We start from the raw sequence: 5,865 nt of genomic DNA on the forward strand, positions 1-5,865 counted from the left end.
TCCTTGTAGAAAAGCCTGGAACTTCCTCTAGAAAGCCAAATCCTGACCTGAATGTGACTAAATCCTAGGAGAGGTGAGTGGCCATGGAGGGAGTGTCTGAAGGGATGTCTTGGAGCCTGGTATGAACTCCTGTCCTCATTTTGCATGCCCCTCTTTTCCTGCAAAGTATTCACTGCAACCTGCAATTTTTCACAGAGATTAGTCCTGCTTTTTTTTTTCTTTTTTTTTTGAAAACAACTAGGGTGCCTCATGGAGGTTTTCACCCTAATTGCCTGCCTTGGGTGCCTCCAAGGAAGGTTTTCACACAGGGATCTTATTTTCTTTTTCTTTTCTCCTTTTTCTTCTTTTTTTCAACCCATTGACCGGCTCATGGAGGTTTTCAATCAATGAGCCAATCTAAGGCGCCTCCGAGGAGGGTTCACATTAGATTTTTCCTCTTATTTCCATTTTTTCATTTTTTTTTTTACCCTACCCTACTTGAAAAACAAAATCATTTTCAAGTGTAAGAATACTTCCAATGGAGCCATGTGCACATCGAGATTAGAGACAAAATGATGTGGAGGCTTGAAATGCATGCTTTGACAGCTATCCAGATTTCAGAGACCAAATGATTTGACTTTGAAGGGATCAAACATAACTGAGGAAGAGAGTACTGCTGCAACTTAGTGATTGTCTGGAACCATATCTCAATATAGCTATGATATCCTTGGTCCTCTTGCTGATCTGGATCATGTTTCATGTCACCTTCTACCATGACTTTCTCATATTCCTATTTTTGCTGATTTTTCTCTTGAATACATGGAAGATTTGATGGTAACCATGAGGGAACTCTCTCGATCTCTGATTTTGATGCCTTCTCTTCATCAAGTGCAGCCCATGGTTCTTTGATCTTTCTTTTGAATCTTCTTTTGCCTTTGGTCCTTCAATGTTGTCAATATAATCTCTGTTCTGCAATACTCTTCCTGAGCTATGGTGAAGATCATCGAGCTCAAGAGGAGTCATTTGGACATGTTGTGCCTCAGCTTTGCAATTGGGTTGAGCTACTCCAATGGGCAAGTTTGGAAACGGTGGTACGGGTAGTTGAGTGGGGGTGTATATTTGAGATGGAGGTGGATGGCGTTGTGGTTGGGTAGGTGGTAGAGGCAAATGAGTGGGAGGAGAGTTGTACTGGGGCCTCCACCCTTGATGAGGTGCATTCCACTGAGGCTGTGGCTGAGCATAAGAGTGAAATGAATGAGCAGCTGGTTGGGCATAATATGGAGATGGATCCGACCAAGGAGGGGGTGTGGACCAGGAAGGATGAGTAGGGGGACCCCAAGAAGGCATGGAAGTGGCTTGATAGGGGTCGTAATAGGTCTGGGATGTCCCTTGCATTCCCTGCTGGTAGGGTATGGGTCCATGTGGCCTCCTTTGGTTCATATAATAGAGTGATTCAGTGGCTCCTTTGGCTCTCTGATATGCAGCTTTAAGTCCAGGCAAGGAAGGGCACTGATTCGTAGGATGGTATTCTTCACAGACGAAACACACTTCTAGGGAGTGCATTGGACATTCGTTCCTAGGATGCTTTCTAGTGCACATGGGACAAAAGATGGCCAAAACCCTCTTGGATTCCTCTTGCTTCCTTTGGATCTGCAAGGTATCCAGTTGCATGGCAAGAAACTGCCTCATATCACTCTTGAAATCTTCCATCTGATTCTCCAATTTTTATCATCCGGCTGGTACTGCTCCCAACATTTCTGTTTGTAGCCATTTGCTTCAGAGGAATGGTTTCTTCTTCTTCTTCCCTTGAGGTTCTTCAAATATGTCTTGTCGTCCACCTAAGGGTTCTTTACTCACAACCATAGAAGAAGAGAGAAGGTTGGCTGTGTGAAGCAGTGGGGGTGTTGTGCAATCATTTTTCTGAATTATCTCTACTCCTACAAGGCATGAAAGGAAATCTTTTTGGTTGATTTTTGCTCTTTTTTTTTTTTTTTTGCTTGTACCTGCAAAAACTAAAATAGATTGAACTGCAACTAACTATCTTGCTGAAATGAAAATGCGGAATTGAAATGAAAGTAGGAAAGGACTAATCTATTTTGCTCAAATGAAATTGCAGGAATGAAATGCTAGTCTATGCTTGCAGAATTGAAATGCTAATCTACGCTTGCAGAATTGAAATTACGGAATTGAAATGCTAATCTATGAAAGTAGGAAATATCTATTCTACTTTTGCGGAAATGAAATGAAATAAACTACTTAGCAGAAGGTTGTAGTGGGAAATAGAAGAAAAGCAGCAATCACCAATACTCTGACGCTTCCCCGGCAACGACGCCAAAAAGAGTGGTGGGCCCGAGTATTGCAGCAATAATGCTGCAACTCCTGGGACTTCCTTCTTTAATTTTATCAACCCGGTAGTTCATAACAAACTTGGAAGCGACGATGTTGTATGCACAAGTACTAGCTCTTGCCGCAGCTGTCACTTGGTCAACTGGCACAAGTCTGCTAGGAGCTTAAGCCAACTTCTATGAGCTCTTAGAAGAAGCTTTTTAACTGATGGATGAAAGCTAACTCAAAGAAGGCTAATCTACTTGCAGAAAGAAACTGGAAAGCTGAACGGAAATGCAAATAGCAAACCCTAATTTTACCAGCGAGCCCTACTGATGCAAGAAAGAGGATGCAAGCTACTGAAAGAGATGCCATTGACTTCTAGGAAGGTAAAATGCATGTGTCTAAGATACTTCTATAGTAACATCTGAAAAAAACATCTTTTTGTATTTTTGAATAAGTTGACGAAATTATCATGCATGCGATTTAACTGTTTTTGACTGTGCAGAGGTGGATTGGCGAGAGGAAATTCTTGGAGGAGGTCGGGAAGGTTCAGAGAGGGCCTAAGGAGTCCCTAACACCCTTCTAGAGAGTTTCATAGAGTTTGGCTATCAAGAAACCTCATTCGTGAGCTTCTACAAGAAGTCTGCAGGGGTTCTACAGGATGTTTAGAAATGGGATTTTGGAGGATGGATGGAGGAAGAAAGATGAAGGAGTGGGTATGGAGGTAGGATAAGGGTTGGAGGTGGTCCAGGACTTGGTGGATGGAGTTGAGGAAAGATGTAGATGGCTGGATTTGTTCAAGGAGGACTGAAGCAATGATGCACAAAAACTAGGGTTATGTGAGCAAATGGAAAACGTAAGGCAAGAAGCTGAGTTGAGGGATGGAGCAGATGGGTTTGATGGAGTATGGGTAGGTAGAGAAGTGGTACAGGTGCTCTACAAGTTGTTTTTCCAACTAAACCAACGAAGACTTGTAAAATCAAAGACCTAGTTACGTTGACCTAATCTGATCTAGCTAACAGTAAAGAGAATGAACAAGAGTTTGAACTGCAATGAAACCATGTATGCTAACTTATGCAACTAAGCAAGCAACAATTTGAACATGTAACCAAATTCTACAAATGAAAATCAAACACTAGTGATTGCATGGCAAAGCAAAGTCAGTGTTTTTGTGGGCAACAAGGTCACCTTGATCTCAGCTCCTGATCCCACTAAGGGAGAGGTGAAATCAGATGTGTTTGATGGCCCTTTTTTGAAGCTTTTCCCTATTAACAACCTATCAACTCAATCTGAACATCAAAATCCTTTTTAATCATCAAAAGTAACCTAAACAAAAAAACAAGATTTAAATCTAAATAATAGATTTTATTTTGAGAATGCAACAAAAACACATAAAGGTAAACAAAGGAGGTACTAGGCACTTGAGATGGGCCCAACCCCAAGAGCTATAGCCTCCTAAGAGAGATTTAGAGCTGGTGCAAAGCTGGATTCATCTTTATTGATCAAAAGAATAGTTACATTCCAAAAACTGTCCACAAGGGAAAAGCTTACAAATGTGCTGAAATGCAGAGCTAAACTAGTGCCTAAATAATGACTAAAAATCGAACTACAAACTAGCTAACTTCTGGCTACAAAGTGACTAACTGAAATGAGGCCCTAAGCCCTCTTATTTATACAAATTGAGGACCCCAACAACCCTCCTAAACTTTAGGGACTTGGCTGCCAAAACTTGTAGTTAACAACACTTTTACTAGCACTTGCTCGACTGCCCTTGTGATAATCGATTTGGTGGCCCTTGAACTCCGAGCTGATGGTGGAGAATTCGAGGTAAGGGCCCATAAATGAAGGGGACACCTTCCTAAAAATCCTCTCCACGAATTTGGCTGCCAAGTGCTCATTTAAACCTTTGATTTTGTCTCCAAATTGACCAAAAAGACTGCATAAAGCACACATTAGACTTGTTGGCATAATGACTAACCCAATTCACTCTATTAGCATAAATATAATAAAAAACATGCAATAAACTAATGAGAATGGTGGATTAAGTCAAATTAGGAGGTTGAATGAGCCCATATAATTATCTATTTTTGGGGCCCATCACTTTGCCTTCACCTCAGCTTTGATTCCATGTTAATTTTAGGTATGTTCTATGCTTAGAGCAATTTATTTCAATTTTCACAGTTAGCTCAATATCTTTTCCAGATTAGTAATCACATCAACATAATAGTAAATTGCAGATAGAACATAAACATAAATCGTAGAAGACAAGCCAAGACAAGAGGACATAATATGTGGCGCTAGCCAGGGACAAAGCCCAATGTGGGGAAACCCATGATCAATTCTTCGTATATGTTCTTCAATAGTTCAACAGAGAGAGAGATAGTACATATACAACATAAGTCAACACTTTGACTTATCTAAATAAGAGCATAGATCATCTCTAAGAAGATGATACATGAGGTAGCTAAACTTAGTTGAAGACATGTTGCTTCAACTGATTCTCCAAGGTGACTCCATCACCATGCTGCACCCATCACTGTGCTACTCCTCATTGTCATGTTGCACCTCACTTTGTTGCACCATGTTGCACCCATCATCACTATGTTGCATCTCATCGTGCTTCACTAATCATGACTGTACCCATCATTGTACTATTGTAATATGCTGAGCTATGCTATGCATTTTTTCTCTTGTGTACACTATGTTGCACTGTACAACATGTACTCATTACAGCTCCCATTGCTATACCAATGCTGCACCATGTACCATTGCTCCACCATGAACCATTGCTGCACCAAGTATCATGGTTGTCCCAAGTACCATTGCCGCACCATGATTGCTGCACCATGAACCATTGTTGCACCATGTACTTACTGCACCAAATATCATAGTTGTCCCAAGTACCATTGGTGCACCATGATTGCTGCACCATGTACTTGCTGTCCCATGTACCATGATGCACCATGATTGTTGCACCATGTACTTGCTGCACCAAGTGTCATAGCTGTCCCAAATACCATTGCTGCAACATGATTGTTGCACCATGTACTTGCTATCCCATGTACCATGCTGCACCAATGTACTTGTTGTCATGTCTGTGATTGGTTAGGGCATATTTTCATGCTATAATAACCCTTGATCAGCCACCTAAACAACCCTCCTTGACTGTGGCCTACACTTGAAGAGGTGTTGGCACCCTTGGCTATTGTCTTGGGCATAGATAGCCCCCAAACAGCTCCACACTACCCTCCAAAGAGAGTTAGGACTTTCGGCCCACCTACAACATCATACGCTACCCTTCCTTGCACCCAAGACACCTCCACGTACATTCAACCAGCCTCTCCTTGCCTCTACCCTCCAGGGAGTTGTCTTGGCCTCCCCTCACATCAATTCAACCCTCAAACATACCCTAGAAACAACCCTAAAACACCACAATGTTTTGTCCCTCTTTGCTAGTTAGGGCATCCTTAAAACAATGAGTTAGGGAGCCTCTTTACTACGATTAGGGTAACCCTTGGGACAGTGTATAGATGAGGGCAGTCTTCCTTGATAGCGTAG

The sequence above is a fragment of the Pinus tabuliformis genome, chromosome 7, assembly GCF_031772625.1.
Source record: "Pinus tabuliformis cultivar Carrire ecotype Pingquan chromosome 7, CPIR1, whole genome shotgun sequence".
In the NCBI taxonomy this organism is placed as follows: Eukaryota; Viridiplantae; Streptophyta; class Pinopsida; order Pinales; family Pinaceae; genus Pinus; species Pinus tabuliformis.